The following is a 19610-nucleotide window of genomic DNA, read 5'->3' as shown; positions in this document are numbered from 1 at the left end:
TCAATGCATATCTATGAGTAAAGTTCAGTGTCTCTGTAGAGGGAGACACTGAATATCAGTGCTGCTCAGTGTGCAGCACTTCCCCAGGAAGCACCTCTAGTGGCCATCTAAGGAGAGGCCACTGGAGGTGTCCATAGGGAGCAATGTAAACACTGCTTTTTCTCTGAAAAAAACAGTGTCTACTGCAAAAAGCAGGGGCTGACTATACTCACCAGAATAACTACAGTAAGCTGTAGTTGTTTTGCTGACTATAGTGTCCCTTTAAAATGGTGAGCCTTTCCTTTTTCATTTAGCATAGTTTGTATTTTCTAAGTATCTACAGGACGATATAACAATTGAGAATGTGACAAGTTGACTGCAAGAGTGCATTTCTTGGAGGGACGGGACATTTTGCATATATGTTAAGTGTGACGGACACCCCGGGTATAAAGGGGTCTATTCTGCCAGAGACGTCCTCTTCGTAGGAGCAGGGTTGCAGGATTCTCCAGTAGATCTTCCAGCCGACCAAGGATCCAATAACGTTGTGCAGCTCTTACAAGAGCTAGTGATATAGCTGTGAAGCAGGTTCCCTACAATCCCGAGACCAGGCTACGTGTTGAGGTTTAAGCAGGAATGGTTTAATGGTAGCCACACTGGCCTTTTATGCAAGTCCCCAAGCAAGGGTGACACCCATATGGACCTTGTTGGGGACAGGGACACAATTGTTTACACCAATCAAAATAGAATTACAATCTGAGGCACTCCCACACATGGCATACAATCCCTTCCCTCTGTTTAGGAGATAATTTTGTTAATTACTGCATCAACTCAATTATCTGCAAACGAACAAGGACCACATTTTATACACTTTCTGAAAACACCCCAAAATCACATAAGAGCCCCATAAAAAGTATATCCCTGATAGCCCCGATCTGGGTGAACATCACACGCACACACACGCACACACACATAATCTTCTCACACACACATCACTCTAACACACACAGCACCCTCACACACACACAGCACCCACATGCACACACAGCACCCTCACACACACACACACCACACAACTCACACACAGCACCCTTACACACACAGTGCACACCTCACACACACACAGCACTCGCACACACACATTCTGCACCCACACAGATGCAGCACACACAGCATCCTTGCACACACAGCACACACATAGCATCCTCAGACACACTGCACCCCTAACACACACACTATACTCCTAACAAATACACACTACACCCCTCACACATACACAATACACCCTTCACACACACAGCGTTTTAAGCAAACACAACGCAAGCATGTTATACAATTTGCTTGCGCTGTGCAGAACAAATACAGGGCCTTTTTTTATCATGCTAGAGCTCTTTAGAAGGGCTCTGCACATGGTCTGCCCTGGAAGAGCATTGAACCAACATGCTTACTTTGAGATGGGGGCGTGTTTGTCATTGGGGATGAGAAAACACACCCTATTTGGCCACGCCCCCTTTTCAGTGGGCTGCTGTGATTTAAAAATGTCCGGGACAAATTTTTCCCCAGTCCCGCCCTGTGTGTCAGTGTATTTATCTGTGTCAGTGTATGTGCGCACACATCTGTGTGTCAGTATGTACATCCATGTATATGTATGTGTATCTGTGTGTCAGTGGGTGTATCTGTGTACTATGGTGTGTGCATGTGTCAGTGTTTGTTTGTCGGGGTGCGTGTATATGTGTCAGAGTGTGCGCATGTGTTTACGTTCGTGTATGCATGTGTCAAGGTGTGTGTAGGTGTCGCTGTCAATATGAATTTGTATGTATGTGTCAATGTATTTCTATGTTTCTGTGTGTTAATGTTTATGCATATCTGTATGTATGTGGCAGTGTATGTGCATACATCCAAGCAATCAAACATCAGCACAACATACAAACACACTCCTGCAATCTAACACAATTATGACATACAAACACACCCCTACTATCAAACTCCAAAATTATATACAAACACACCCCTTCACTCAAACACCAATACTACACACAAATGTACATCCATATTTAAAAGCCAACATTACATCCAAACACACCTGCAATCAAACGCAAACATTACATACAAACACACTCCTGTATTAAAACACTAAAATTATATACAAGCACCCATTCAATCAAACACTGACACCATACATTATACTATAGCACCAGTATATGTCGCAGTGCTATGCAGATAGAACTTTGTTTTAACCAATAATACTGCACTCCAAAAGAGATATATTATTTTTTATTGTTATTGCTCCTTCAAAATTTTCTAAAATGCACACAGTGCAATGCTTGTGCATTATTAAAGGCATATTTGTAAAAAAAAAAAAAAAGAGAGAAACAAACAAATTCAAATGACCACAATCTAGAATCTTAAGATTCTACGAAATGCAACATATATTAAATACAGCATAAAATGGAGAGTACCAAGCGAAACCTGAATTAGGTTACAATAAAGTTATTTGAAATCCAGTTAACAGTTTGTTGGTATTTCACAATAATTTGTTCCCTTGGCAGGGTGATCACATTGTTTATCTTGTTCCTTAATGTTTCTTAATGCTTGCTCTTTAATTTGTAAAACATAATATTAGAAGAAAAAAAAAAAAAAAAATATATATATATATATATATATATATATATATATATATATATATATATATATATATATATATATATATATATTTATTGATGATATCCCCCTCCCCCCAAAAAAACCACTTTTCTAGGAATACAACTTAATAAACTGATAAAACCGTAGCCACAGTGATCACAAAGTATACCATACAATACATACATGGTGATTTTAGTTTCATAATTAGTAAAACAAATAGATTCAAAAGCTAGAGATTTGAGAATTATAGGAGTAGTAGTGTACGTCAGTTAGTTACAGTGATGGTAGATGGTTTGTTCTGGAAAACCTGCTAGTCACGATTGCTCTGCTGGTAGAAATAGTACTGGCTTGATGCCTAGTTATATACAAATTAGGAATATTGAGATATTTCTCTATGGGTCATTGAACCTGGCTCCTAGCAGTGATTGGGTGGTCAGGTTCACATGTGTAGGACCTAAGCAATCAAACCGAATGGGCAGCCATATCCTCTAACTTCTTCCATATCCATTTCCTCCAGGGAGCAAAGGACAAACATTCTTGTGGGAAACACTGAGAAGCTAATGCTTTTCTATAATAATGTGAACTGTAAACCCCTCCTGAGCTCCCTTCAACTTGGGAAAAGTTGGCAAAACAGCTGGGATTGTGATAGACCCTTCCCAGGACAGAAAGGCATTCATCACTGTGCAGTAAGCTATTTTACAAACAGAAACATGTTGAGACCAAAGAATGACTAGACATCATGAGAAGTGTAGTTTACAAACGTCTTGATGCTACTAATAATAGTGCTAATAATGACCCATTTCAGTTGTTCCAATATATCACAGTAAAAAAGTAATAAAATTGCTGATTATAGTTTTATGTTATAGTATAAGGTATGTGCCTCTAATAGGGCAGTACAGATATTTATTTTGCTTTTTTCCCAATTTTAATTTTGAACTCTTATTAACTATGAATTACATCTTATAAAGGGGAGCTAATTAAATAGAATCACTTTAAAATGTCTCTTGTACCTGCTTGCATTGTGGCATCTGGTTAGGAGAAGGGATATTACATAAAACTTTCCGTCTCTTAAGGCGGCTCTGCAACTTTGGAGTTTTTCCTAAAGATAGAATCTTTATGAAAAGCTCTTTTTGTCTATGTTGGAGTGGATCCATAGGCGTGCGCAGCCCATTAGGAATAAACAGAAGAAGGATACAGCGCTGTAAACCAATGCTAGGCTAGGTAATGTAGGAGGCGACAACCTAAAATAGGGTTCCCTCTAAGCCCTATAGACAAAGGTAATACACAAGACAAAATATAAAAAGGTTGCGCCAAAGCTGGCTATGGTACGACTAAAATAAAGAGAATAAGTAGTGCCGAACTTGACACTTTGCTTCGGCACTACTTATTCTCTGGACTTTGTTTATTTTAGTCGTACCATAGCCAGCTTTGGCGCAACCTTTTTCTATTTTGTCTTGTGCGCAGCCCATTGCATAAGGGTGTGCACCCTAAAGCACAAACACACATGCTGTATATATATTTATTTATATATATATATATATATATATATATATATATATATATATACATACATACATATACATACATACACTGCTGTGTGTGTGTAGGCACTGTGTGTGTGTGAAGGCGCTGTGTGTGTGTGTGTAAGGGTGCTGTGTGTGTGAGGGTGCTGTTAGTGTGTATGTGTAAGGTTGCTGTGTGTGTGTGAGGGTGCTGTTAGTGTGTGAGGGTGCTGTTAGTGTGTGAGGGTGCTGTGTGTGTAAGGGTGATGTGTGTGTGAGGGTGCCGTGTGTGTGAGAGTGCTGTTAGTGTGTGTGTGCTGTGTGTGTATGTGTGAGTGTGCTGCGTGTGTAAGGGTGCTGTGTGTGAGGGTGCTGTTATTGTGTGCTGTGTGTGTATGTGTAAGGGTGTTGTGTGTGAGGGTGCTGTTAGTGTGTGTAAGGGTGCTGTGTGTGTGAGGGTGCTGTTAGTGTGTATGTGTAAGGTTGCTGTGTGTGTGTGAGAGTGCTGTTAGTGTGTGTGTGCTGTGTGTGTATGTGTGAGTGTGCTGCGTGTGTAAGGGTGCTGTGTGAGGGTGCTGTTAGTGTGTGTGTATGTGTAAGAGTGCTGTGTGTGTGAGGGTGCCGTGTGTGTGAGAGTGCTGTTAGTGTGTGTGTGTATGTGTGAGTGTGCTGCGTGTGTAAGGGTGCTGTGTGAGGGTGCTGTTAGTGTGTGCTGTCTGTGTATGTGTAAGGGTGCTGTGTGTGGGAGGGTGCTGTTAGTGTGTGTAAGGGTGCGGTGTGTGTGAGGGTGCTGTTAGTGTGTGTAAGTGTGCTATGTGTGTGAGGGTGCTGTTAGTGTGTGTGTGTGCTGTGTGTATATGTGTAAGGGTGCTGTTAGTGTGAGGGTGCTGTTAGTGTGTGTGTGTGTGTGTGTGTATGTGTAAGGGTGCTGTATGTGTGTGGGTGCTGTTAGTGTGTGTATGTGGGTGCTGTTTGTGTGTATTGTGTGGGGTGGGGGCACCGTTTAGTTAATATCCCCCCTCCCTTCTTACCTTATGTAGGGAGGGGGGACCGTGCTGCTGCCATCCTGGTGAGTGAGTGGTGAGTGATGAGTGAACTCTAGCCTGGGTGGTCCAGTGGTGAGTTCACTCTACTCTCGCGAGATGAACTTGGCGGTGCTGCTGGCAAGAGCTCACCGGGTTCCTCTCCTGACTCCCTCCCTGCCTGTGGGTTGGTGAGGGAGATCTTTGATCTTTGATCTCCCTCACCGGCCCAGGCACACCTGGCACACCCCGTGCGCACATCTATGAGTTTATCTGAAATGGCAGTGTAATCAAAACATATACGTAAGACAAAGTCACGACTGTTGTGTCTCATGTATTTGCCAGTCTTTGGCAAGAAGCAGAGTCTGCACTGCCTTTTTTACTTTATCCATTGGTCACAACTGATGGGAACGGTTATCTCACATGATGAACAATGGATGCCTAGAGCACCTTATTCTTCAAATGTGCCTGTAATTGCTACTCATTTTATCTCTACAAATATCTCTAGACCCTGAAGATCTGCCTGTCAATGAGGGACCCAGGCAAAACTGTTTGGTCAATTCTGCAATATATTTGATAAATCACTGCAGGTAATACTTAAAGTGCCCCCTTGCTCCCAATCCCTATGATAGCGCCCTGTCATGAACTACGGTATAATTTGCAATCTACGTTAAAAAAACAAAAATGCTCCCTTGCCGTGCATGTATGTGGTCTGCACCCACCAGATGACCACAATGATCATGTCAGCATCACCGGGATCATACTCTCCCACCCATGCATTACATTAAATGGACACTATAGGCAGCCAGGCCATTTCATCTCATTGAAGTGGTCTGGTTGCAGTGTCCCTGTTACAAGACTAAAATTGCCTCTAGTGACTGTCTATCGGACAACCACTAGGGGCGCTTCCTGGATTCTAACAGAGTTTGACTCCGTTAAACAACACAGGACGTCCTCACACTCTGCATGAGGATTTCCAACATCAGTTAAAACCCCACATTAAAGCACTGAGGCATTACGCTTTAGGCCTCCCCTGTCGGAGGAGGTGGAGCGCAAACCCAACGCAGAGGGACATCACCACTAGAATTAGGTAAGTGACTGAAGGTTTTTTTAGCCCTTTATGTGCAGTGGGGTGTGGGGTGCGCGATGGAGGTGGGGACCACAGGAAACTATAGGGTTAGTAATACAGATTTGTATTCCAAAGCTATAGATTCCTTTTACGCGTGGGAAGGGGGTGGGTAGGAGTAAAAACATTGTTTTAATGATAGTATTACACACACAAACCCCACACTAAGACATCTCCACACTCAATGACATTCAACCAGCCCATGCACAATCACACTATGTCAAACATACACACACACAATCAGCAAACTACGTGGAATCACACTCAGTAACCACACACCCCCTACTTAGGTGTGTTGTTTAGAGGGAGCAACAAGGGGAGCTTATTTAATTTTTACACCTTGTGCCAGTGGTTTGTAGTTACACTGTTGAACAGACTTTACATTCCCAAGTATTCTATTAATATCCATGTTTTCTGCAAAGAGATGTTTTAACACATTATTTAGAATGTGCCTCTTTTCCAGCCTCCCCAGTGAGGAGAAAAAATGCAGTCTAAATACATATAAATACTCTTAACCCTTTCAGTGCCAAATGAGGGTAATCTGCACAGTGTAGTGTTTTGCATAACTGCCTAACAGTGAAAATGTAATAGCAAGGTGATCCAGAATAATTTGTGCTGCATATTGCATGTTACATTGGATGTCTTATAAGGACACTGTGTGTCCCTAAAGCAATGGGTTGTGTCTGTTCATTTACTACTGTGAGAATGTAGTATAAAATGAATCTTTTGCATGGGAAATAATAAAACATTATAAGGTACTACAAAGCATTCTGGGACATGCAGTCTTCAATCTTTCACTGCAATGACAAGTAATTTCAAAATGATTACTTACTGTATGTTTTTTGGATCTGTAGCTCTCTGCTTTTAACCCTGTCACATGGGAGCATGTGAAGAAACTCTGATCAACACATGGTATGGGTTCTATACATATTTCCCTTGGGAATCTGATTTGCACCAAAATTACACTGAATGGCATGTGACTCCAAACCAGCCCAAAGTGTTAAAGGCAATATGATGTAATCAGAACCTTAACCCTTTATTCACCAGATGTGGTCTGTAGGTTAAACCTTCTGGCTTTCTAATGCAGTACGGCCATTACAATCTCCTTGTTTGCTTGTAGTTTTGGTTACCATGGCATGGTGTTCCAGCCAGTGTAGCCATGTGCCTGTATCCTTAGCAGTAGTGGCTGAGCAGTGATACTACTGGGATTCTACACGTTATTGTGGTTATTGCTTGCTAGTGATAACATGGAAATGGTAACGAAAAGGTCTTAATGAGGCATTTAGCACTCATCTGCATTTCAAGTTGTGTGACCTCCAAATTTACATTAATGAAACAGAGAATACAGGGTAAGAAGTATTATCATAGGAAGCTATTCTTCCACTACCTTAACTATAACTTGAGTGTTCCCAAACCTTTACTCAAGTACCATATTCCAGTGTTAGGCACTCCAGCAGTCTGAGACTATGTTAACTATGATTCTTAGCAATCACAAGGATCACAGTTTACAGCAGCTAAAGTGCCTTACATGGCAGGTTTCAAGAATAATTAAGTTGTCCAGATTTAACTTTTTCAGTACTAATGGGACAGGACAGATCTAGAAGTCCAGTGATACTTTGCTGTGTGTTGCAGCCTCTTTAACACTTTAACCACAGAGGCATGGAGACTATACACCTGGCTCAAACAAGAAGGATTCAAATCTTCAATGTGTTGCTTGAGTAAGGTTTTGGGAACCTAGTGCATTAGGTGGCTGAAATCAGGTTATTGTTAATAAAATGTAATGTCACTCTTTTACAGCTTTTTGAGTCTTAATTTGCAGTGTCTTTTATTTCACCCAATGCAATGTGCATGCTTTAAGTGGTAGTTTAATATAACACATTTCTGATACATGTAGATCAAATAGTTATACATTAAAAAAGTTACTTTTTGGAACTTAGTAAATACTAAGTATAAAGAAGGAAAATGTGTATTCCCTCACTCTCCTGCCTCCTACTGGCCAAATATGGGTATAGTAAGTACACTGTCCCCAACTAACTCAAGCGTGTCTCATCACTGTGACGGGACATGTTCCATGTGTGGAGGTCTGCCCCCTGGTGGTGGAGTAAAATGATTGTAATGTGCATGTTGGTGGATTTATTTGCAGGAGTGTCTTGTTTTCAGCACCATTCATCTTATCCCCAGGATCTCAGCTGCTGCCCCCTGTCCTGCTCCCTCACTAACAGTTCTGCTCCCTTTTCCAGGCTCTGTTGCTGCTGTAAAGACAAATTACTAATTGTTTTCTCTTTTGTAATTTAATTTTGTGCATCACATTAACTAACACATTGATTCAAAGACTAAGTATAGCATCATGTTAACTCCAAATAATCCCAGTATTATATCCTTTATAAAGGTACATCAAAATCCCCTCCTCTTAATACCTAGATCTCTGGACCATTTTTGCCATGTCTCCCTCAATACACAGACATCAATAAAAATGCCTCTCCTCTCCCTCTAGTACACAAATACCAGGACACATGCCTCCCCCCTCTTCTTAATATATGGACAACAGGACACCTACATCTAATCTCCTCATTAAATACAGACATCAGGACAAATAACTCTCTCCTCTGCCTAATGTGCTCACTTGAGGACTCATACCGCTTACCTCAGATATCAGGACACATATCTCTCACCTACTCCTGATATATTGGCATAAGGACACTTACCTCTCTCCTCCTCCTAATACACAAATATCAGAACACATATCTCTCACCTTCTCCCAATACATAGATATCAGAACACATATCTCCCACCTTCTCCCAATACATAGATATCAGAACACATATCTCCCACCTTCTCCCAATACATAGATATCAGAACACATATCTCTCACCTTCTCCCAATACATAGATATCAGAACACATATCTCCCACCTTCTCCCAATACATAGATATCAGAACACATATCTCTCACCTTCTCCCAATACATATATATCAGAACACATATCTCTCACCTTCTCCCAATACATAGATATCAGAACACATATCTCCCACCTTCTCCCAATACATAGATATCAGAACACATATCTCTCACCTTCTCCCAATACATAGATATCAGAACACATATCCCTCACCTTCTACCAATACATAGATATCAGAACACATATCTCCCGCCTTCTCCCAATACATAGATATCAGAACACATATCCCTCACCTTCTACCAACACATAGATATCAGAACACATATCTCTCACCTTCTACCAATACATAGATATCAGAACACATATCTCCCACCTTCTCCCAATACATAGATATCATAACACATATCCCTCACCTTCTACCAATACATAGATATCAGAACACATATCTCTCACCTTCTACCAATACATAGATATCAGAACACATATCTCCCACCTTCTCCCAATACATAGATATCAGAACACATATCTTCCTACCAGCCCCTTTGTGCTTCTCTTTTCCCCCTTCCTCAGCCTCTTTCCCCTCTTGTCCCTTACTGCTCTCCCCTTCTGTCCCTTAGAGCCCTCCCCTGCCCCCCTGTCCCTTAGTGATCTCCCCTGTCCCTTAGTGATCTCCCCTCCTGTCTCCTAGTGCTCTCTCTTACCCTCCCCCTTTCCCTTGGTGCTCCCACCATCCCTTAGTGCTCTGTTCTACCCCCCCTCCACATAGAGCTTTCCCCTGCCCCTTAGTGGTCTCTTCTCTCCCCCACCCCATTAGTGGTCTCCTCTCTCCCCCACCCCATTAGTGGTCTCCTCTCTCCCCCACCCCCTTCAGTGGTCTCAACTCTCCTCCCCCACCTCCATTAGTGTACTCTCTTCTTCTCCCTCCTTTCCATTAGTGATCTCTCCTCTCCCCCTGCCCCTCTGCTCTCCTCTCCCTCCCCCCCCCAGTGGTCTCTCTTTTCCCCTTTCCATTAGTGGTCTCTCCCCTCCTCCCCCCCCTTTCCATTAGTGGTCTCTCCTCCACCCCACCCCTAGTGGTCTCTCCTCTCTCTCCCCTCGTTGTCTCTCCTACCCCCCACCCTTAGTGGTCTCTTCTTTCCCCTCACCCTTAGTGGCCTCTTCTCACCCCACCCTTCCCTTAGTGGTCTTTCCTCACCCCCACTCCCTTAGTGGTCTCACCTTCCCCCTCCCTCCCTGAGTGGTCTTTCCTCCCCCCCTTCCTCCCTTAGTGGTCTCTCTTCACCCTCCCTTAGTGGTCTCTCCTCACCCCTCCCTCCCTTTGTGGTCTCTCCTCACCCCCCCTCCCCCCTCCCTCCCATAAAGGTCTCTCCTCCACCCCCACCCCCCTGCTACCCCTCCCAGGTTGGTCTCTCCCCCAACCCCCCTCCCTCAGTGGTCTCTCCCCCCGTTCTCCTCACCCCCCTCTCTTACCCTGTGTAGCGTGGCCGAGCTCCGGTCCAGTCCGCGATGCAGGAGTTTCTGATTCCTGTACCTGGCCGGGTACAGGAAACGGATGCTCCTGTACCGCGGACTGGACCGGAGCTCGGCCACGATACACTGAGGGACTGGCAGGAGGGAGCGCTGTGCGCTTCCCTCCTGCTGATCCCTCTTATGTTGTGCCCCCGGGCCGGTGCGCCCTCATGGACCAATCGGCCCGGGCAGTGCTGCAGCCACCTGATGCTCTCTACAGAGCACTCAGGCAGCTGCAGCATGAGGGGGGCTGTGCTTCTGGCGGCACCCCTTCCTAAGGGGCGCCCTAGGTGACTGACTAAGTCACCTATAGGAAGCGCTGGCCCTGATCAGGGCACACACACCTTTCCCCTATTTCTAATTCACATACATCAGGGGACACACCTCTCTCATCCTCCTAATACACAGATAGCAGGACACACACCTCTTTCGTCCTCCTAGTACACATACATCAGGTACACACCTCTCTCGTCCTAATACACAGACATCAAGACGCACACCTCTCTGTTCCTCCTAATACACAGATATCAGGGCACACATACCTCTATTCTCCCACTAATAGACAGTTATTAGGGCACACACCTCCCTCGTCCACCTAATACACAGTTACCAGGGCACACAACTATTTTCTTCTCCTAATACACAGTTATCAGGCACACACCTCTTTTCTTCCCCTAATACACAGTCATCACTGCACACACCCCTCTTCTCCTCTTAATACACAGTCACCAGGGCACACACCTCTCTTCTTCCCCTAATACACAGTCACCAGGGCACACACCTCTCTTCTTCCCCTAATACACAGTCAACAGGGCACACACCTCTCTTCTCCCCCTAATATACAGTCAACAGGGCACACACGTCTCTTCTCCACCTAATACACAGTTATTAGGGCACACACTTCTCTTCTCCACCTAATACACAGTTATCAGGCACACACCTATTTTGTTCCCCTAATACACAGTTATCAGGGCACACACCTCTCTTCTCCCCCTAATACACAGTTATCAGGCACACACCTCTCTTCTCCACCTAATACACAGTTATCAGGCACACGCCTCTTTTGTTCGCCTAATACACAGTTATCAGGGCACACACCTCTCTTCTCCCCCTAATACACAGACACCAGGACACATTCCTCACATCTAATTACAACGCACAGACCTCAGGACATAACCATTTCTCTTCCTCCAAATACACTGATATCATAACACATCTCTTTCATCCTTCTAATACACAGACATTTTGACATTTTGCTTTCTAATACAAATATATCAGCATACAGACTCCTCCCTCCTTGCTACTGCACAATAACACCATCTCAGAGTGAGAGAGACACCTGAACACATCCCTTTGAACTCCAGCTAATAAAATCCATACCAATAAAAAAAAATCACAAACGTTTACAAAATTTCCAACACACACAATTAAAACAAATATATAAACTCGTAGTGCACAGGTTTTGGGAATTGTAAGGGCTCACTATCTTTTTCTAACAGCAGTGAAGGGGTTAATACCCCCATGGCAGCCTTTGCCCAAAATCCCAGGATGTAAGAGTTCAATAAGGGTACAGCAATGTGACATTGACATGACGTGTAGCACAGGGAATGTTTTCCATGTCAGCCCTGCCTGGGAACTAGATCACCCAGAGTACCCGAGACCTGACCCTTAGGATAAGAGCTTGTATTGCAGTCCAGCCCTGCTTTCATTTCATCTGTACTGTGATTGTATACAGTTACCTTCCATGTACAGTACTTCTAAATAAATGCATCCCAACCCCAGAGGGTTAAAACACAGTACCATTCATTTCAATATGTCACGGTAACTGTAAAACTGGAGTAAAGAAAATACAAGCGAGGACACAATAGAGCTCAATTAAACTAAAATAGGAATTGGTGACAGCTTTCGAGGGAATCTCAAATTGCAGGCCAGAGCAGTGTTAATTTTGGCGGCCAATTTCAATTTAGTTTTAGTCAAAGCCTTTTAACTAAAAAGCCATTTTTGTTTTAGTCGTATATGAGTCATCTGAATTGTTTTAGTTTAAGTCTAGTTTAGTTGACTAAATCTCCAGCAGATTTTATTCGACACAACTAAAAATGGGTTTAGTTAGAGCCTCTGTCTCTTTTGCCCCTTCATCAGCCCCTCTGTGTCCTCCCAGCCCCTCTAGGTGTCTCTCTCTCAAGCCCGGGTCTGTCACTTTTGCCTCTTCCACAGCCCCTCTGTGCAGTGTTAATTTTGGCAGCAAATTTCAGTTTAGATTTAGTCATAGTATTTTGACTAAAATTCAATTTTAGTTTTAGTCACATTTTAGTCATCTGTATTATTTTAGTCTAGTTTTAGTCGACTAAATCTCAAAAATATTAGTCGACTAAAATGGTTAGTCGATAAAATTAACACTGGGCCAGAGGAGATCTGCTTCCCTCTTTTCCGTTTACAAGGAAGAAGTCTTAGAATTGCTCCAGTAACATGCCAGAGAAATGCTTGGTTCACTGGCGTTGTTACATGTCCCACTCTTATAATATTTTGTCATAAAGGTGTAGCAATATGTTTTGCCAGTCTTAAAGTATTGCTCCGCAGAGGCGACAGGAGAAACCTTTTAGATTGTTTTTTTTTTTTAAATAAAATGTTGTGTCCTAGCGGCCCTTCTCTGTCACAAACCTAATAAAGATACATTTTCAAAATCTGGCAAAAAAAACATTGGTACCTTTTAAAAAGATTCTGGCACACCAATGTTCTGTGTGACTTACATAGTGCTCAGACAGCCTAATTTGGAAATCTCTCAGTTGACTGCTTTGGACTAAATTTTGCAAATCAGTTGGCAAATTATTGTGAAAAGAAAAAATAAACACACTTTCAGAACTACTTTTGAAGTGCTCTACTGTAGGTAAGTGTGCAGAAATATAATATGTGACACTGGTGGAGACGGAACAGTGTATTAGGGTTATTTTTCTAGAGAACATTGGGGTAGAATCTTTGAAGTTAAAGGAACACTACATGCAACAAAACAAATTTAGCTTATTGAAGTGGTTTGGGTGCTTAAATCATAGGCCCTGCAGTCTCAATGTTCAGTACTTTGTCATTTAGAAGTTACATCAGTTTGTTTATGCAGCCTTAGCCACACCTTCCCTTGCACCCTAATAAGAGTCTACATTTTTTAGTTTCTCTTATCGCACAGTCTATTTAATTAAAATGTTCTTGTTTCCTGCTAGAGCCTGCATCAGAGGCCTGTGTGTGATTAAAGTTAAAGTAACAGAGCAGGAGGAAATAACTCCTAGAATAAACAAACTGTGCTGTAAGGTAGGATTAAACATTCAAAACAAATTCATGGAGGCTTTGTGAGTCACATCCGGGGAAAGAGTGGCTAGGGTTGCATAAACATAAACAATAGTGATTTAACTCCTAAATGGCAGACAATTGAGACTTAAGGGGCATGATGTATACACCAAACTGTTTTGTTTAGCTAAACTAGTTTTGGTGCTTAGAGTGTTCCTTTAAGTTTTAAAAATGGGGGAACAACTTTTAAAAGAACACTCTATTAAAAACCAACAACCCTTAAAAATGTATGCATGTAACTTGTGTTGCATGTTTCTTTTAAGGGTGTATGAAACCTTGACTTGCAGTATTTAGTATCTGACAGCTACTGCAAGCCCTCCTCTTTTTCCCCAGCACAGACTTTCTGTGGCCTACCAAATGACAGACTACACAAAGAGCTGTATTACAACTCATTGAGAAGTATTTTTCTTTGCCCAGACTGTAAAAGAGGTGCTTCTGCCTGCTTGTAAGTAGGTTAGGAGAGGAGTGGACCAGCAAATGCTAGGGGACAGTCAGGGCCGTTGTGTCCATAAAGCGGCATAGGCATCTGCCTTAGGGTGCACTGGCTCTGGGTGCTCCAGATTCGAGTGACCCAGCAGGAAAGAAGCACAAGGCGCTCCCTCCTATCAGTCACTGACTGTAGAGTGGCCGAGCGGAGCGGACTGCAGTACCAGAGCTTCAGTTTCCTGTACCCGGCTTGACTGACAGAACATACTTCCTGTCAGTCCAACCAGATACAGGCAACTGAAACTCCTGTTGCGCGGTCCGCTCCACTCCGCTCGGCCACACTACAAGTGATGTTGGAGGCACACCAGGGAGGTGAGGGTAGGAAACCACTAAGGGGGTGGGACACACACCAAGTGACAAGCAGGGGAGGGGAGAGAAAAACTAAGGGACAGGGAAGGGAGGGAGAGGAACAGTAAGGGAGGGAAGGCAAGGGAAGAGATACACTAAGGGACAGGGAGGGGAGAGAAAAACTAAGGGACAGGGAAGGGAGGGAGAGGAACAGTAAGGGACAGGGAGGGGAGAGAAACACTAAGGGACAGGGAGGAGAAAGGACGGAGAGGAACACTACGGGAAAGAGAGGGGAGGGGAACATTAGGACACAGGGAAGGGAGGGTAAAGAAACACTAAGGGACCGAGAGAAGAGGGGAGAGAAACACACAGGCACAATGCATCTTCGCCTGTGTACCCAAAAATCCTTGCACCAGCCCTGGGGACAGTCCTTAGAAAGTGTAGAGCTAGCACATCATTAGACACATTTTAGCCAGGCTCAGAGAACTGTCTGCACAGTATGCACTTGGTTGGTAATCCTGCATGACGTAGTGATCATAAAACGAGCATTCATGCCAGACTTACCATCTAATTCTTCATGCAGACACGCCACCTTTTTGGGCATGTTTGTCCCTTTGGGTGGTTTTGGTTACGTGATTCACATCAGTGGCCCACTCGTTTCAGCTGCCCACCGAAATCCTGCTTCACTGGACACTGCTGTTAGGGGGTATGGATTGACTTGAAAGATGGAAGCGAGTGGTTACCTTAGGGTATGTGTTTTCTGATATCTATATCTTGTGAGTTTACCTCCAGCACTACCTCCACCAGATACATGATGCTTGGGAGGTATAACTGTTTTAGTGTTTTCTGTCGATAAGATTCTGTAATTAGGCACATCATAATTGTCAGCACCTCTTAACGTGGCCCTGACTCCCAAGTGTCCCTATCTAGGATGATCAACCCCTGTAAAAGGGAGTGTGCCAGTGACACAATTCACATCACTGGGTCCACCCAAAGTATCTCTTTTTGTCCAATATAAATATTGGAATGTATAACTGAATAGCACTATTGTTCCATCAATGTTCCTAATATTATATATTTTGCACAATTATATACAGGTGAGCACTTCTAATCTTTTTTGTTTTAATGTTTGACATGTTTGACAACTAAGTAAAATTTAGACATAAACAGCTGGCCTTTTTATTTCGTAACAATTTATTTTTTCCACTCTGATATCCTATATGGGAACCCAAGGTAATTTTAGAAACATAGAAACATAGAATGTGACGGCAGATAAGAACCATTCGGCCCATCTAGTCTGCCCAATTTTTTAAATACTTTCATTAGTCCCTGGCCTTATATTATAGTTAGGATAGCATTATGCCTATCCCACGCATGCTTAAACTCCTTTACTGTATTAACCTCTAAACACAGGTACATTTAAAGGTACATAGATTACTGTGAAAGTTATAGGCAGGTCTGTAATACGTCTGATCTTTGTAAGATTAATTCATATGTCTAATGTGTGAATAGAACTTCAGCATTAGCAGTAGTCACACAGTCAAACCAAGCTATTAAGCTGTTCCTGCAACCGTATGGCACCATAGCCACTACATCAGCATATAGTGGTTATGATGTCTAGACTATTACCATATTGTTTTATATAATTCAGACTTTAAATGTGGTTAATATACAAAGGTGTCTAATTTTATCTTTATCCTAATTTTATTTCTGAGTTTACCTGTTCTTTGCACATATATGTAGTATCATAACGGCTACAATTTTTAGTTCATAGAAGGTATTTTCCCAGCTTTTAAATTTTATTGCAGGTGGGCTCAAACAGAAAAAGGTATAGAAAAGCATCTAATTTTTTATTGTTCGACCTTTGCAAAAGTACAGGTAAAATGTCCACCATATTAAATAAAGGAACATAGAGACTTAAAGAAACACTATAGGGTCAGGAACACAAGCATGTATTCCTGACCCTATAGTGCTAAAACCACCATTTAGGTGGCTTGCCCCCACCATAGTCCCCTTACAAAGGGTTGAAACTCACCTTATTTCTAGCACCACCCCGATCCACCTCTTATTTATGATCTCAGACAATCCATTGCTTTCCCATAGGAGGCGGTACGGGGCCAAACACCGACCTGGCCAATCAGCCTCTTCTCATAGAGATGCATTGAATCAATGCATCTCTATGGCAAAAGTTCAGCGTCTCCATGAAGAGCGTGAAGACCCTGAACGTCAGTGCTGCACATTTTGTAGCACTGACCCAGGAAGCTCCTCTAGTGGCCGTCTGAGGAGTTCCTAGGCTGTAATGTAAACACTGCCTTTTCTCTGAATAGGCAGTGTTTACAGCAACAAATGTGCAGGGGCAGGCTATAGACACCAGAACAACTACATGAAGCTGCAGTTGTTCTGGTTACTATGGTGTCCTTTTGAATATGTTGCCCAAAGTGCTTTTTAAAACTCTTCAGTAGGTTTAGAGTAGTTCTTGTTTGTAGCAGTCACTTCCCTTTTCCTTAATTTCACATATTGTAAAAACTTGCCAAGCGGTGCTGTAACTGGTCTATAAATCAGACCAGGAGAGCAAGTTCTGATAATTGCAGTTTGAACTTCCATTGCAAGTAGTCTGGAATCCATATTAATAACAACAAATAAAACACGGTCTACATACCATTTTTCATGTTCAGTTTACTGATCCAAATGTTTGTTAGTTGTCTTTAAATTTGCTTCAAGAGGTTTCATCCGTTAAACAATGAATCATGGCAAATTGAAAACTGAACTACAACATTTGGGCCATAATGGTTGTTAAAGAAAATTAGGTTTATTGGGACATACATGACAATGACTAAGGCTGGTTAGGCCGAAACGTTGCATTTGTTTTTGTTTGTATCCTGTATGCACCAATAAAGCTAACCATATAGCACATTCACTGTGCAGCCTGAGGATTATATATTGGGCCTAAATTTAGTGATTTGGTCATGAATTGATCTCAGACTATTGCTTAGTGATTAAACCCCCTGCACAGTATTATTACAGTGTTATTTCACTTTATTACACACAGAACTGTTGCTTTCATTGTCACTGTTGTCTATACTCCTTTTTTCATTTCACTGTTGCACTAACCCCTATCTCACTTTCAGCATGTAACATCCACTTTTTTCTTTCCTATTGTTCTTGTGATCCCACCACACAATTGTCTGCCTACAATGCCTGCTTTTGCTTTACATTTCCTTGTAATCAATACTGTTTCACTACCACCATGGGGCAAAATTTGAAAGTTATACATTGTTATGGGACATTATTTCTGAATTATCATAGAGTAATTCGTGTTAACTACCTTGGCGTGATGTTTAATGACCGACCATATGGATTATAACTGAAAAGCTGTCATGGGATGGTGATACCCGTGTTCATTATTAGCACAAAATTTAAACATTCAAACCTTCTTCAAGACTATTTGCATACTCTTTGATATGAGCTTTATGCAGTTGATTCCTAAACGCCATATTTGAGTATAAAATGTAAACATTTTGGAAACGTTTGCCCACTCTGCTGTTGTCACAATGTGACTATTTTAGCCTGAACGATGTAATACGATTTTAAATTCATTAAGGTGTTTAGTAAATAAGCCCCATTGAGTCACAGAAGACCAAGCAAAGAATTGCACTTACAGAGTTAATTGTTTTGTGTGGTCTTTTGTTTTGTTATATTTGTAATAACTAGAAGGCCCTATATGACTGATACTATTATATAATAAGCCTCCTGTTAGTGAATATATTACCCTCACAGTAAAAATGTCCACATTGATCTATAATTCTAAAAAATAGCAATTCACTTAACTCATGGGTGAAAAGGTATGAATTGATTGCTTTTTTTTCATTGTTTTATTTATTGTGTGGTTAAGTCAGCCTTATTGTTTGTCTGTTTGCCTTATGCTATCTGTTCTATGTAGCACATTGCAAATCCCAGGATAACTAAGATATATATCAATGGGAACTCTCCACTGTGTGTTCTCTATACATTTGGACATATTTCTAAAGAGCAATTCTGAGCAAAGTTCAAAAAGTGGATCAATCAGCTGGGATATACCATTGTTTTATAAGGCAACTTCTCTACTTTGAACACTTTGCCCAACAACTGATCTTTATGAATAGTAATTTATGCAAGTCCAAACAAAAATATTAGAACAGGATATACACAATAATTGTTCTAAAAAAGCTGGTCAGTTTTAACAATACATTCAAATTAGATTACACTATATTAAAGTATTGAAATATAAGTAAACAGTAAAAAAATAATTTAACTTACGGTAAATTGAAAAAAAAAGTAGTACACTGTTGATCTAGATACTAAAATATATTTGTTGACAATCCTTTACATGATGAGAGCAGGGAAAGCATCCAAACAGAGGAAGCATGACGCGTTTCACTTTTCAGGACCGCTTATTATTGTATAAACTGTGATCAGTGAAAGGTAGAGAACTCTCATGATACCTCTTTTAAAATGGAAATATATAATAATGTTTTGGGGTTATAGATAAACCCGGAGATGTTCTTCAAACTTAGGGAGAATCCTATTGGAGGATTTTTACTTAATTGAATATCCATAAGTTTTACTACATAATGTAGTCACTAAGTTTGAATCTATCCGATTTACATCCATATAAAATTAAATTTAGCATTGTACTTATCACTCTAAATTCCCAATTATGTATCAAAGGGGGTAATTTGAAGAGCTTAGTACTATTAGTTCTTAGAGGTCTCAAACCTTGGTCCTTCAGCTATTGCTGTGCTGCATTTCATATAACTATCTGCCAGAGATAAGAAAATAGCATATGC

General features: G+C 41.8%; 1 protein-coding gene across 7 annotated transcripts in view; it reads left to right on the top strand.

Moving 5' to 3' along the window:
- CACNA1C (calcium voltage-gated channel subunit alpha1 C) overlaps positions 1 to 19610 on the top strand; it is a 590913-nt gene that overhangs the window by 500178 nt on the left and 71125 nt on the right. The window lies entirely within an intron of this gene.

Source organism: Pelobates fuscus, chromosome 3 (assembly GCF_036172605.1).
Source record: "Pelobates fuscus isolate aPelFus1 chromosome 3, aPelFus1.pri, whole genome shotgun sequence".
Lineage (NCBI taxonomy): Eukaryota > Metazoa > Chordata > Amphibia > Anura > Pelobatidae > Pelobates > Pelobates fuscus.
This window is presented reverse-complemented; position numbering and strand designations above follow the sequence as displayed.